Source organism: Castor canadensis, chromosome 11, assembly GCF_047511655.1.
Source record: "Castor canadensis chromosome 11, mCasCan1.hap1v2, whole genome shotgun sequence".
NCBI classification, from domain to species: Eukaryota; Metazoa; Chordata; class Mammalia; order Rodentia; family Castoridae; genus Castor; species Castor canadensis.
The window spans coordinates 108,383,405-108,399,068 of NC_133396.1; positions in this window are offsets into that span (position 1 = coordinate 108,383,405).

A 15,664-nucleotide genomic window follows, 5' to 3' on the forward strand; every position below is an offset into this window, starting at 1 on the left:
CTGGAAATATGTCTAGAAAGTATGTTTAGATATGATGTGTCCCTCAAAACAGCTCATGTGTTGATTGCTTGGCCCCCTGGTGGTGGCACTGTTGAGAGGTGATTGGCTCACAAGGGCTAACTTCACCAATGGGCTATTAGAAGTTTGGGCCTGGTTGGAGGAAGTACGTCACAGAGGGCAAGTCTTTAAAGGATACCTTATCCATGGCCTCTTCCTGTCTTGCTTTCTCTACTTCCTGGCTACTATGAAGGGAGAACCTCTACTCCATCATGCCTCTCCACTATGATGTTCTTCCTTACCTCAGGTCCAAAGCAATGGGATCAGCTGATGGACTAAAGCCTCTGAAACTCTGAGCCAAAATAAATCGTTCTTCCTTTTAAATTGTTTCTCTCAGGTATTTGGCACAGTGATAAAAAGTCCTTACAACTCAAAAAGTTGTTATCAGAGAAGGAGGATCATTGTTGCAACTACATGACAATGTGGATCAGAAGCCTTTGGAACTGGTTTGTGGCAGAAATTTTGAAAATTAGGCTAGAGAAAGTCTAGAATATTGTAGGCAGAGCTTAATGAGTGATTCTGGTAGGAGCTCAGAAAGTCAGGCACTGATAGGAACGTGGAAAGTAAACACTGTGCTCATGAAGTTTCAAATGAGAATTAAAACTGTATTAGGAATTGGATTAAAGGACATTTGTATTGCATTGTGACAAAGAACCTGTCTACATTTTGTCCATGCCCTAAGACTTTTTGTGAGGTTGAGTTTAAAGATAATGAACTAATTAATTTGGTGGAGGAAATTTCAAGGTAGGCTAGCATCCAGGCTGTTGCATTGGTATTTCTAGCTTCTTTTAGCATGTTAACATTGAGAATTGGTAGCAACAATCAGAGCAAAAGTATTTGAAAAGCATGCAGCTTTGCCAGAAAAGCCCATGTGAAGTTAGAGCTAAGGAAGCCAAGTGCTTTGCACACTTAGACAATAGGAAAGTTGCCTTGAGGGCATTCAGGAATCATCAAAACCCCACCAATTGTAGACTCAGGGGTTTAAAAGTATAAACTAATTTAAAAGAATTACCTTGCGAAAAGAGTCCAGTGAGGTCACCTGCTCATAGAATTCCACCTAGGAAGTTGTTTCACTTCACTGTGCTCAGTCACTTAGACATTCAGACCACGGTTGTCTGGCTACTGCTCAAGCTGCAGTAGACATTGGTGTCATTTACATGGCACTGCTTTTGAAGGCCTTTAGAATGCATGAGTTTCAGGGTCATTGAATTTTCCAATTTCAAAGGAAAGCCTGAGACGCTAGTAGCCTGTGGGCAACTCCTTACCAGGTGATATATAAAGTTAGAGTGAAGCCAAAGATGTAATGAAGACCCCAGGAAGTTGAAGATATCAGGAATGTGGAACATCTGTTGAAGAAAGCAATTGGTCATGGTGGAGGCAACCCAAGAGTGAGGCCATGTGGGCTACTGCCAGCAAGGCCATAAGGGGCAAGGCTGCTCCAGACTGTTGGAGTTCACATCACACCACCATGCACTCTGGATTCTGGAAATGGAGCCAAGTGATTTAATGTTTGCTCTACTGAGTTTCTGCTTGTTTTGTTCCCATCCCTCATTTCTATGCCCCCATTCCTCCTTTTTGGAATGAGAATGTTTAATCTGTGCCACCTGTGCCATGGTACATTAGAAGCATGTAATCCTTTAAAAATTTCATAGAACTCACCACTAAAAGTCTTCCTTAAGTCTTGAGGGTACTTTGGACAAACTTTTGAACAAAGTTGGAACTGTTAAGACTATGGGGACTCTTGGAGATGAACGAAATGAATTTTTCATTGCAGGATGGACATGAACATTTTGGGGACCAGTGGAAGAGTGTTGTTGTTGTTTGACTATGAAGTATCCCCTAGAAGGCTGATGTGTTGAATTCTGCTTTCTCTGCTGGTGGTGCTATTAAGTAATTAGACCAGGAGGGCACTGACTTCATCTGTGGACTATTAGGAAGTTGGAACTTGTTAGAGGATGTAGGTCTCTAAGGTGTGTCTCTGTAGGGTATCATGTTGCTGACCCCTTCCTGTCTCACTTTCTCTTCTTCCCAGCTGCTATAAGGTGAGCATTTCTGTAACATCATGCCCTCTCTACTATGATTTTTGCCTTACCTCAGGCCCAAAGTAATGAAGCCAGCTGATCACAGACTGAAGCAAATCTTTCCTCTTTTTAAATTGTTTATCTGGTATTTGTCACAGCAATGAAAAGTCTAACACAATAATTGGGCACAAAATATTGTTTTAAATAATGTGTTTAGAGACGTAGGATAAAAAGAATGTGAATATTCATGATATTAGTAAGAAAATTTTCCTGGTAGGATATCCTGTACGAACATAACCAGATTAGAATTAGGAACAGAAATGACCATTTACATAACAGCCACATAATAGCTCGAGATGAGAAACCATCCTGATATAAAGTGACCAGATCCAAAGAATGGAACTACAGAACAACCCACAGAAGAGTCAAATAAGAAGACAGATATACTACTTCCTTAGAGTGGAAGAAATAATTTTTCTTAAACTGATTTTTAGGCTTCATAAAACGCTAATCAAAATTCAAATGTTTGAGGACATAAATTTTAAAATATCCTTCAAAATCATTCAGATTATTTGGTACGCTTCTGTAAAAAATACTTTCTCATTCCACATGTGTTAGTCAGCTTTCTATCAGAGTTACAAAACTGTGATAAGTTCATTTAAAAGAGAAAATGTTTATTTGGGCTCATAGTTTCAGAGGTTTCAGTTAATGATCAGTTGGCTTCACCGATTCAGGCCTGTGGGAGCACAGGTGGGAGTATGTGATAGAGGAAGCTGGTCACACCATGGTAGGCAGGGTACAAAGAGAGATAGGGAGGGGACAGGGTAACAATATTCTCTTCAAGGGCATGCACATAAAGACCTAAATTCCTTCCACTAGGCCCCACCTCCTGAAGGTTCCACCACCTCCCAATAGAGGCAAGACTTTAACACAAGGGCTTTGGAGGACACTCCAGAACCAAACTATAGCACATTTATTTATTTTTCAATTATTTGTATCAATAAAAACTCATGAATCTTTGTATTATAATTCAGTATTATATTTTCTACCATAGTCCTTGTGAGCATTGCAATTTGACTCTAATGTCCCTTGGATGAGTCTGAGAATTAGTGATTTTTCTAATGACTTCTCATGTTTTTAGTGTAGAATAGCATTTAGAAACTAAGAGCTGAATGTCAGTGGTGCTCATCACTACTGGGATAGCATTGCTTCTAAGCCCTTTCAGCAGACAAAGTGAGGTAATATATGCATGTAGAGTAGTCCAAGGCATATGTATCTATAAATGTTTCTCTGTCTATACAACATAGATTTTAAAATAACATTATCAATAATCACATTAGATGCTACTTCAGTTTTCTTGGGTTGCTATAGCAAAAATACCATAGACTGAGTGGTTTAAATATCAGAAATTCATTTCTCACACTTCTGGAGTTTAAGAAGTGTGAGATCATGGACCAATTTGATTCTAGGTAAGGGCCCTCTCTTCCTGAATTGCAGAAGGATGGCATGTAACCTGTTCTCACAGTAATTAAGCCAGTCCCATGAGACCTAGCCCACTTCCAAAAAATAGGCAACGATCTCTTAAGAGGGTCATGTTCCCATGACATAATGACCTCCTACGAGGTTGTACCTCTTAAAGGTCACACCACCTCTCAATATCATTGCATTCAGAACCAAGCCTCTAGTACATAGACCAGTGGGGGACAAACCCTATCTAAACCATAGCAGTATCCTATCCTCATTATTTCAAAATGTCAACATTATCAGATATTAAATTTATTAGTATTTGTAGGCCTGTTTTTATTATGTTTATTTCATTGTTTTTTCTGTCAGAATTTATTTACTATAAAGTTTTTAAATTATAACTTTATTATTATATATCTTGAAATTGAAAACACATTTCTTTTTTTATGCTATCTCAGAATTGTCCTAGCTATAACTTAGTACTGACCTTTTCAAATAGGTCTAGAAATCACCTTAGAAAATTCCATTAGAAAAAAAAATGGTCTTTGATTCAATTGCATCGGAAGTTTAGTTCTTTAGAGAGAACTAATATATTTAAATATTGAATTGGCTACTTTATAAATAGTATATTTCTCAACATTCATCCAGTTCTTCTTTTAAGTTTTAAATAGTTTTTTAAATTTTTCCCCAGTGTTCTTGAGTTTATTTCAATGTCCTTTATAGTATTTGGTAGTTGTATTAATTTCCTGCAGCTGGTATAACAAATAACACAAACTTGGTGACTTAAAATAACAGAAACTCATCCTCTCACAGAAATCTGAAATCAGTTTCTTTGGGAAGAAATCAAGATGTCAGCAGAATACAATTCCTTTGAAGGTTCTTGTGGAGAATCATTTCCTTGCCACTTCCAGTTTCTAGTGGCTGGCAGCATTCCTTGCTTTTGACCTCCTTAATCCAGTCCCTGTCTCTGTGGTCACATTGTCTTCTCTTCTGTCTAGGTAAGTGTCACCCTCCCCTCATAAGGATACATATGATTGTATTTAGGGTTCGTTCAAACAGTCCAGAGCAATCTTATCACTTCAAGATCTAAATTTAATAACAGCTGCAAAGACTCTTCTTTGCCATAGAAGGTAGAATTCATAGGTTCCAGAATTAAGATGAAGATGTATTTTTGTGGGCTGTTTTCAGCCTAACAAAGTGTGTTTAGAATGGGATTCTCTTTTTCAATCTTTAATTTTTGAATCTTATTCTTGAAGATATTTAGAAAATCCATTGATTTCTATCTGTTGATTGTTGTATCTGTCCATTTTCCTGAATATTTTCATTAGTTCTAATAGTTTTTGATACATTTTCTTTGATTCCTAAGTAGAGGATGGTGTAAATGATGAAAGTTTACAATTCATCTAAAATATTTTTCTTGGCTTTATTGCATTGCTTAGGAATCTCATAGCATGTTGGATAACAGAACTGGTAAGAAGAGGATTCTGATGTTTCAAAGTATTTACAGTGTTTGCCATAGCTTTCCTCTCCTGCCCTCTTATTTACAATTAGTGTGTTTAACAGTGTGTGTGTTAAGCCAATATATGTCCTTTCTCTACTCTAAAAACTCTTTAGGCTTCTTTCACACTTAGAATAAAATCATATTCTTATTGTGGTTTGAAAGGCCCCATCTGATCCTGCTTACTTTCCTAATGTCATTTCCTAACCCTCTTCCCCTTAGACACTTGGCTCAGATAACTTGGTAATCTTCAAACATATCAACAATACTCCTTACATCCTTCATACTGGCTTTCCCAGCTACCTGAAAACACTCTCTTCTAAACAGGAAACTGGTCATTCTCTCCTTTAAGTACCTTCTCGCAAACAAGACCTTTAAAACTACAACAGAAAACTAATGCAAGCACCTATATTCTCCATCTCCACTCTGCTTGTTTACTTCATATTTATTATATTACAAATTTCTCTATTTCTTGTCTTTTCCACTAGAATGAAGACTCTATAAGAGCAGAGATTAAATCAGTTTTAATCCTTGCTATGTAATTTTAATATGTGAATATGGAGAAATATATTTGCTAATGATGAACCAATCTTGCATTCCTAAATTAGTCAGTAATTAGACTTAACATATTCATTTCTTGAACATCCAGCTGATTTAATTCCTAACACTATTCAATTCTTTCACATATTTGTATACAATTGGTATTGTTTAACATTCTTTTGAGTGATCTATTCCAAATGTGGTATGTATCTTATTTTCTGTGTTAGCTTTCTTTTACTGAAATGAATACCTGAGATAATTAATTGATAAATTATTTTAGCTCATAGTTTTAGAGGTTTCATTCTGTGACTTGCCTCATTACTTTGGACCTGTGGGGACACATCATGGCTGGAGCACATGGTGGAGCAGATCATTCACCTCATGGCTGGGGTATAGCAAAGAGAAAGAGAAAGAGACCAGGGACCCATAATCCCCCTTGGGGGCATGTTTCCAATAACCTAAAACATCCTACTAGTCTCCACCTCTTAAAGGTTCTACCACTTCCTAATAACACCATGCTAGAAACCAAATATTTGCTACATTTGGGAGACATTTAAGGTCCAAAATCTAGCATCATTCAATCATCTCTATGATTTGTTAGATTTTGTAAAGATGATAATTATTTTTTTCCTTGGGGTTACATATAAAAAGAACTGAATCTATTTTAAAGTCAACCAATTTCTCTATGGTTAAACATCAGAGCATTTATTCATTCATTCAATAAAATGATTAGCTGGTATGTTCCAGAATCCATTTGCTACTTGCTGGGGGTATGATAGTGAGCAACTTAGAAGTACCAAACATTGTCTATTGGTATGCATCCTTGTTCTGACATGCTGTGTGCTCTTTGTATTGCCAAAGCTGGCAGGCTGAGAACTACAAGTGCCAGATACCCTTAACAGCTGGATGATGGGTAGGTTCTGCTGATAGGTACTTGAATGAGATTGGCAGTGGGAGAACAGTAAAGACCATTTTGCTTCTGAAGATGACACCACTTTGTCCAGCAATCCCAGGAATTTTGGCAGCAACAGGGATCTTGGCTCCATCATTGGGAGTGGTACAAGGGGTAACCCTGCAGGAGAAGTAACAGAACCCATCCAAAATCTGTGGTAAATGTAGGCTGTGGGCCTACAGGTGGTGACTGCTTCCCAATCTCCTGGTGATGCTATTTGCTCCTCAGATTAGGAAAATGAAGGATTCCTAAAATTTGACAAATAATTTCTTTCTTCTTTTATATTGCTAACTCTTATGACACTCTTCAAATCAATTTCTAATTTAATGCTTCTCTATCTGAAATAGTCACAGTAGTTCTGCTTTCTTGACTAACAATGATCAGTACAGTCCCTAACTTCACTGTTAAAAAACAGGTGTATTGAAATGAGAATTTTTAATGGAACCATGTCTGTCTCAACTCTTCTACAACATCTCTAGGCAAAGTCAAGTAAGTACCCTACAAGGCCAGAAAAAAATAACACAGGTATGCCATCTCTAATCTATCACAGTCAGTGTTTCTGCCTTACAGAAAGTCCAAAGCCAGCAGAAGTTGATAGTGAAGAACGCTCTGTGAAGAGTACAGAGTATGGAAAGTGTAGCTGGGTCACTGTAAATACATTTCCTTGAGAGAGGAAGAGAGAGAGAGAGAGAGAGAGAGAGAGAGAGAGAGAGAGAGAGAGAGAGAGAGAGAAGCAGGAGGGGAAGAAGAAGATGAGGAGAAGAGGAAGGGGAAGAAAACATTTAAAAACTAAAAAGGAAGGAAGGAGAAGAAGAAGAGAGGAGAGGACAGGGGACAAAAGAAGAAAAGGAAAACATAAGTAAAGAAAGAAGATTTTCAAACTCCCATTAGGCCTTGCAGACGTAGGTTGTGGGGCAGCAATCACATCTCCCTCTATTCCAAAGTCTTGTAATGTAATTAATTTTAACCATTCACCATTTCAACTTAGTTCCTTCTAGACATGGCTTTAGAATCATAAACACTTGGAATATGTCTTGTTCCTGCTTATCACTATATCTTTCCGACATCAGTGAGCAATGACCAATCAATGACCCGTGCTATTCTGGTTAACCAATGCAATTATAGTAATAAGTTTCCAGTTTCCTATAATCCCCTTCTTGTTTTTAAAGCTATAAAGCCAGACCCCTGAACACACCACTTTGAAGCACTTCTTCTAAACAACTAGAATTCATGTTCCCCAAGTGGTTATTCTCTCTCTTGACTACAATAAGCTTTTTTTCTTATACACTGAGTATACACTGTATTTTAGGTTAACATTTCTGGTGACTACAGAGACCTTGGAGAAATTTTCTCCTTGACTTCAGCAGTCTGCTCTGGAATTGGAGTTGTGTATCAGTGTTGCAGAAATATTGTCTGATGAGAAACCAAGTGACACTCCGGGAAGTAGGAGAACCCAGACTTTATTTTACACCAGCAGTCCCAGATGAGCTCATACTCAAAATTCTGGGCCTCCAGCAGTAAAATCACAGGATTCTTAAAGGGTCGTTCAGAGGATCAGGTTACAGGGAACATGCTGGTTGTTATTAGGGGGACTCACAAGGGGTTAGGGAGCCAGGGTTGTTTAAGTAGGAGCAGAAGGAGAACCTGTTTTGGAAAGTCTTCTTACAAGGGAGACAAAGAAAGGCAGGAGTGGGCAGCAGAGGATCTATAGTGACAAGTCTGTTTGCAGAAGAAGACAAAGAAAAGGCAGGAATGGCAGTTATCTCCACATGAGACATTTTATCTTGGCCCTGGACTCATTTTATGGCTTAACTAGCAATTTCTTGTGTTCCATAACCTGCTTTGAGGCAATTTTCCTGTTCATTCCCCACTTTCAATACTTTTCCTACTCGTGGACAAGCATCGACCCTAGGTTCCTGGGACTCTATTAGTTCCTCCTGTCCCAAGGAGGGTATTGGGTCACCAAGAGCTGTAACTTTATTGCCTCCATTCGTGAGCTAATGAAGTGAGTTGTGGCGTTGAGAATGCAAGGGTCAAATACCAGGGCCAATAGGAGTATGAAAACAGAACCAGTCAAGGGGAGTAACTATGAGGCCCAATTCCAGATGCTGCTCCATCTGTTCCAGGAATTTGCTAATTCCTGTTTCCTACATGTGACCCGGTCCTGTAATTGTTTAGCCATGTCTCTGACTATTCCCAACTGATTCACATAAAAGCATCATTTTTCCTTTAGGAAAAGGCAGAGCCTCTCTTTTTCAGCAGTGCATAAGTCCAACCCTCTCCGATTTTGGAGGACCACTGATGCTGGTCACTATGGACTTAGCCACTTGTTCTATGTCATTTGTTAGGTCTGCAGATAATTGATTATAGGAGAAGGCTAATGACGCAATTCCTCCTATGCCAGTTCCTGTTCCAGCCATTATCCCTAATCCAATTAGTAAAGGTATGAATTGGATAGCTCCTTTGACTGTGTGTGGGCCATCAAAGGTATGGGGAGGGTCTGATTGTTAGACACTACGTTTATCTGGGGGGTGAGGAATGCTAATGTGCAAATGCCCTTCCAGTTAGCTGGTAAACATTGATAAGCAAAGGTCCTGCATACAAAGAAGTTTCCTGGCCTGCTGCACCATGGTCTGTCAACTGTACATTTAATGGCAGTGGCACATTGGTTAACAGTCAGTTCCCCCATTGGATAGTATCCTCTTGATTGTAGATACAATTAGGGGCCCTCTGGAATAGCTGTATGTTGCTTACTTTGGGTTTCATGCTGGTAGAGTTAGGAGTAGCATCATGCACCCTCTGGTTAAGGGAGCTCACCAAGGCTGCTATGTAATGGAGGGGACCTGAGGACAGGCAGAGACAACAATCACTCACCAATGGTGGGTTAGTAAGATTAAGGAGGTGGTGAGTTGCATTTAACAGCTTGTACAGTTGGGATTCCAAGGTAAATTTCCCTGTCCCAGAAGGAAGCCTTAATAGAGGTCATGGTGGTGGCAGATCAATGCATTTTATAGGCTCACAGCTATCTAAGCAATTGTCTTTGGATGGCCTCTCTGTATCTGCAGCTTTTCCCTTTGTAGACTGATATGGTGCAGGGTGGTTGGGGAGCGTGCCCAGATATAACAAGGTTTATTTCCTCCCCTTGTCATTTCATAGTTGCATGCCTTTAAGTGGTCCCTGTCTTTCTTCCAGCAAACTGTTTGCCCTATAGTGCCTTTGCTCTTGCAGAACCCCATCAGGCCTGTCAGTTTTCCTTTATAGTAAATTGTTCCTCCTATGGTACATTCAGAAATTGATGTGATGCATGTGGGTGACAGTTACTGGTAATAGGTGAAGGCATATTGTAGGTTTCCCTGGAAGGAGAGAGGTTTTATGCAGGCTGAGCTGTCATCCCAGTCTCTAGATGGGACAACCTTAAAATGTAATAAGTCAGAAGGCAAAAACACATCAGAAACCTCATGTCTGAGACTGGGGTCTGGGCTACAGATAGCACTGAACACCAGTAAAGCTTCCTACTATGAGGAGATAACAGGAAGCCAACTGTACTCTTTGGCCTACATTCCAATCCTGGGGAGCAGTGATGGCCAGTCCTAGTGTGAACAGTGTTGCAACAGTGCTGATTAGCAGGATGGGGTAAGGGTGGCAGAAAGGGGAATACATTTATGTCCTGGCAGGCAAATCCTTGGGCTGCCACCAAGCATTGACCAACCAGCTTCTAGGAGGTGGCTGGAGCAGGGCTGGAGCTCTCTCTGGCGATGGCGTGCTGTTGTGGTGTTCTCTGGAACCTAAATTTGAGGGGTTAGTTGGATCATGGGCAGCCTTCCAGTAGTTGGGCTCTGCAGAGACTGCTGCCTTCTTTACCGGGAGTGAATCCAGGAGGTGATACCTGTACCTTTAATAGCCATGGAGTTAACTGGATTGGAGTAGTTTCTTTTTCCAATCTTTTACCCATACCATATCCCTGGGTTGGTGGGGATGGGCCCAGTTACCCATGGGGATTGGGGTCCTTTCTAAGACTTCCCAGGAGATGTGGTATAGGGTTTTTCCTAGAGCCCGGACATCTTAGGACTTGTCTGGATTTCCAATTTGCTTGAGGTCCTCTCTGAGCCTGTTTATTATGGAAGGGGGTCTGCCATAGAGAATCTCAAAGGGTGAGTGAGTAGCCAGAGGGTCTAGGGGTACAGTGTGCCCTGAGCAGGGCCAATGGTAGCATGTCTATCCAGGGGGATTGTGTTTCTTGGCAGAGTTTGGCTAAGGTGATTTTGAGGGTCCAGTTCAGGCACTCTACTTTCCCTAAACTCTGAAGCCTGTATGCTGTGTGGAGCTTTAATTTTATTTTCAAAATTTTCCTCCATGAAGGCTATTCCGTTGTCTGATCTGATAGAAAGGGGGAGCCCATATCTGGGGATAATTTCTCTTAAAAGGAACTTTACTACTTCTCATGCCTTTTCTGTGCTTGTAGGGTAAGCCTCAACCCATCCTGAGTTAGTGCAGATAAGGACCAAGAGGTACCGGTATCCTCGACAGGACTTGACCTCTGTGAAGTCCACTTCCAGGTCCTCAAAAGGCATGGTGCCAGTTGTTTGTACCCCAGGGCTTGGCTTAGGCTCTTGACTTGCATTGTTTTGTGCACATGTAATGCACCTAGCACTTATTTGGGTGTACAGGATGGGGAGCTTGGGAATGAAATAGTATTTGTCCAGCAGTTTTTCTAGGGCCATTTTCCCCAAGTGTGTTAGCTCACGTTGTTTTACCAGAGGGGGTGCTACAGCACTGGGGAAAAGGAGTCTCTGGTCAGGCAACTTCCACCCAACCTCCTTTTCTTTTATTCTTTTTTCATCTTTTGCCCATTGTTATTCCTCCTTGGTGTAGTTCGGGGTGGGAGGCAGCTTCTGAGCCAAAAGAAGTTTGACGGTTTGCTTCGGCACTCCAGGGGAGTTTAGCTCTTCTGATGCTCTCCTTGCCACCTGGTCAGCCAGGTGGCTTCCTCTACTGACATAGTCTGTGCCCCTTTGGTGGCCTCTGCAGTGGATAATAGCCACCTGAGACAGTTCCCAGACTGTTTCCAGCAGTTGGAGGATTTCTTCTTTGTTCTTAATCTCTTTTCTCCCTGCCATCAGCAGTCGTGTTTCCTTGTATATTGCTCCATGCATGTGCAGGGTGGCAAAGGCATACTTAGAATCTGTATAGATGTTCACCCACTTTCCTTTGCATATTGTAATGCCTGTACCAAAGCCCAAGGTTCAAGGATGGTTGTGTGGACCATCCTTGTGGTAGGGCTTCAGCCTGTACAATGTCGTTAGCAGTGGTGACTGCGAACCCAGACTTTCGCCATCCACCCTGGATAAAGCTACTTCCCTACATGAAGAGTTCAAGCTCTGGATCCAAGAGGGGGTTGTCCATTAGCAGGAGTACATTCATCCATTTACCTCTTTGCAATCATGATCTGGAAGCCCTTCCTCTGTTGGTAGGAAGGTGGCAGGATTTAATGTTTGTACAGTTTCAAGTCTGACTTGAGGATTCTCACATAGTAGTCCTTGGTAATGGGCCATTCTGGAACTGGTCAGCCATTTATGACCCTGCCCATATATTAGGGCCACGACAGCATGAGGGACCTTAGCACTAATGTCCTGTCTCAGGGTGAGCTTGTGGGCCTCTCTTATTAGGGTTACTGTGGCAGCCAAGTCTCGAAGACATGGAGGCCACCCTGAGGCCACTGGGTCCAAGAGCTTCAACAGGTAAGCCACTGGCCACTGCCATGGACCCACCATTTGGGTGAGGACCCCCAGAGCTGTGTGATTTTTTTCACAGATGAAGAGATTGAATGGTCACATTACATCCAGCAGCCTTAGTGCAGGGACGCTGGTTAACAGTCTCTTTATCTCCTGGAAGGCCCGTTCTTGGTCTGGTCCCCAGTTTAGAGGGTCCTTTCTGGAGCCTGCTGTGGCCTCATAAAGTGGTTTGGCCAGCCTTGAATATCCGGGTATCCAGATGCAAAAGAATCCTGCCACTCCCAGGAATTCTCGGACCTCCCTTTTGGTCTTTGGCTGTGGAATGGTGCAGATGGTCTGTTTCCTCTCCAGACCTAAAGCATGTTGTCCCTCTGAAATGATGAACCCAAGGTATCAGACCCCTTGCTGACAAACTTGGGCCTTTCTTCAGGAAACTTTTTAGCCTGCTTTGGAGAGTCAGGCTAAACAATTCCTTTGTCCCCTCCCAGTATTTCTCCCAGTCATGGCTTGCCAGGAGCAGATCATTCACATATTGGAGGAAGGTACAGCTTGGATTTTCTTCTGGGAAAGTCAACAAATCTGCCCCTAGGGCTTCCCCAAACAAGATGGATGAGTTTTTGAATCCCTGAGGCAATCTGGTCCAGGCCATTTGTGTTTTTCTTCCAGTATGAGTGTCTTCCCATTCAAAGGTGAACAAAGACTGGCTAACTAAAGCCAGGCAGAGGCAGAAGAAAGCATCCTTTAGGTCCAAGCAGGTGAACCAGCTTCCCTGCAGCAGTAGAAGGCTCAGGAAAGTGTAGGGGTTAGGAACTACTTGGTGAAATGTGATTACAACATTGTTGACTGCTCACAGGTCCTGGACAGGCCAGTAGTAATTTCCTCTTGCCTTCTTGATGGGTAACAGTGGGGTGTTCTGTGGCAATTGGCATTCGATCAATATCCCTATGTCCTTCAGCCACTGTAGGAGATGCTTCCTGTGGCACTGAATATTGCCTCTGTCTAGCAGGGAGAGCACCAGGTTTGAGATCTACTATTATGGGTACATGGTTGCAAGCCAAGCCAGGGGCCCTTTTTCAGCCCAAACATCAGGAAACTCCTCCCGGAGGCAGATGGGCTTCATCAGGTCCCCCATTTCCTGGTCATAGAGCTGCCATTCATCTTCTGTAGGCACAGTCACTGCCACGATGAGGGTATTTGGTCCTTTCACTGAAAGGCTTGTGGGCCCTCCCTAGGTAAAGGTGATTTGTTAGTAAGTCGCTTCCCAGCCAAGGAATTGAGCATTCTGGCAGTACATGAGTCACCATGTGCCCTCTTAGTTGGCATGTCTGGGGTTGGCAGAACTGCTGGGCAGTGTAGGTGCGGGTGGCTCCGACTATTGTGGCCCTGCACTCAGTGAGTGGGGCCAAAGGTTTAGTAACCACAGAATGCTCAGCACCTGAGTCCACCATGAAGATCACTGGTTGTTCCTCACTTTCATTTCAACCATGGGGTCTTGGGGGCCTAGTAGTAGTAGTCTGACTCTATCCCTGCTAGGCCAGTGAGGTCCTGGGCCTCTTGTTCAAGCTGTCCTGTCTTCTTTCCTGGAGCAATCTTGTTAGGCTCCAAAGCTGGTCTCTTGTGGTGAGGGCATTCATTTTTCCAGTGGCCAATATCCCTGCAATAGGCACATTGGTCTCATTGGATTGGAATTCTTCCAGGTCCAGCTTCCCCAGCGCTGCAGCCAATAAGGGGGGACACCTTGGCCTTCATTCTATTATCAGCCTGTCATTTTTCCTCCTGGTCCCATTTCACAAAGACTTTACTTGCTACTTCTAATAGCTGGGTGGCATTCATTCCAGCAAAACCTTCAAGTTTCTGGTGAATATCAGTGTATGACTGGGCCACAACCACTATATTGACCATCTGATGGTTTTCTGACACTTCTGGATTGAAGGGGGTGTACACCCAGAAGGCTTCACAGAGTTTCTCATAAAAATCAGATGGTGATGAAGAAGAATGAAATGTTATCATTCATTGGTAAATGGATGGAATTGGAGAACATCATTCTGAGTGAGGTTAGCCTGGTCCAAAAGACCAAAAATCGTATGTTCTCCCTCATATGCAGACATTAGATCAAGGGCAAACACAACAAGGGGATTGAACTTTGATCACAAGATAAAAGCTTTAGCACACAAGGGAGGGGTGAGGATAGGTAAGACACCTAAAAAATTAGTTACCATTTGTTGCCCTCAACACAGAGAAACTAAAGCAGATACCTTAAAAGCAACTGAGGCCAATAGGAGAAGGGGACCCTGAACTAGAGAAAAGGTTAGATCAAGAAGAATTAACCTAGAAGGTAACACACACGCACAGGAAATGAATGTGAGTCAACTCCCTGTATAGCTATCCTTATCTCAACTAGCAAAAACCCTTGTTCCTTCCTATTATCGCTTATACTCTCTCTTCAACAAAATTAGAGATAAGGGCAGAATAGTTTCTGCCGGGTATCGAGGGAGTCAGGGGGAAAGGGAGGGGGCCAAGTGGGTGGTAAAGGAGGGAGTGGGGGCAGGGGGGAGAAATGACCCAAGCATTGTATGCACATATGAATAATAAAAAAAAAATTTAAAAAAATCAGATGGTGATTCCTCTGGCTTCTGGATAACTGGTGAAGTTTTGGACATGTTGGTTGGCTTCTTAGCCTCCAGCCCTGAGCCCATGTAGGAGGGCGGTGCAATATTGAGTGAGGACTCCTTGTCCTTCTGCTGTATTGAAGTCCCAGGTAGGCCGAGTATCAGGGGCCACCTCTGCATCTACAGTTCCTGCTCGGCCTGTCCTTGGAGCCAGCGGCAAGCCTCCATATTGAAAAATGTCAGGAGGATCTGTCGGCAGTCATTCCACATAGGTTGATGGGTCTGAAATATCGATTCTAGGAAGTCAATCATGGCCTAGAGTTTTTCTGAATAAGGCAGTGTGTGGTTCCTCCAATTTAAAAGGTCAGTTGTACTGAAAGACTGGTAATAGAGTATAGAGTGTCCAGGCTGGATCATGCCATCAGCACCAATCTGCTGGGACCCTTGCATCTTGCAGAGTGGCATTTGCAGGGCCCTGGCCTGAGGGGGTGGTGCCTGGGATAAGTGAAGGCAGCAGCTCAGGGGCATAGTCTCGGACTCCAAGCCCGGGATGAGTGTGGGACATCACTGGGACTGGGAGGCTGATGACAGGGCTGAAGAGGACTCACTGAAGGTGGGGGACTATCTGGGAGAGGTGGCAATGCCTACTCTAATGGTGGCAGCACACTGGGAATGTATGGCAGGGGCACAGGTGGTTCATCTTCTGGATCCCCTGGCAGAAAAGGCTTGGTTGGCTTCTGGTCTTTAGGCTTCATTACCTGGGCCATGAAAACTCTGCTCTGTTCCTTTTT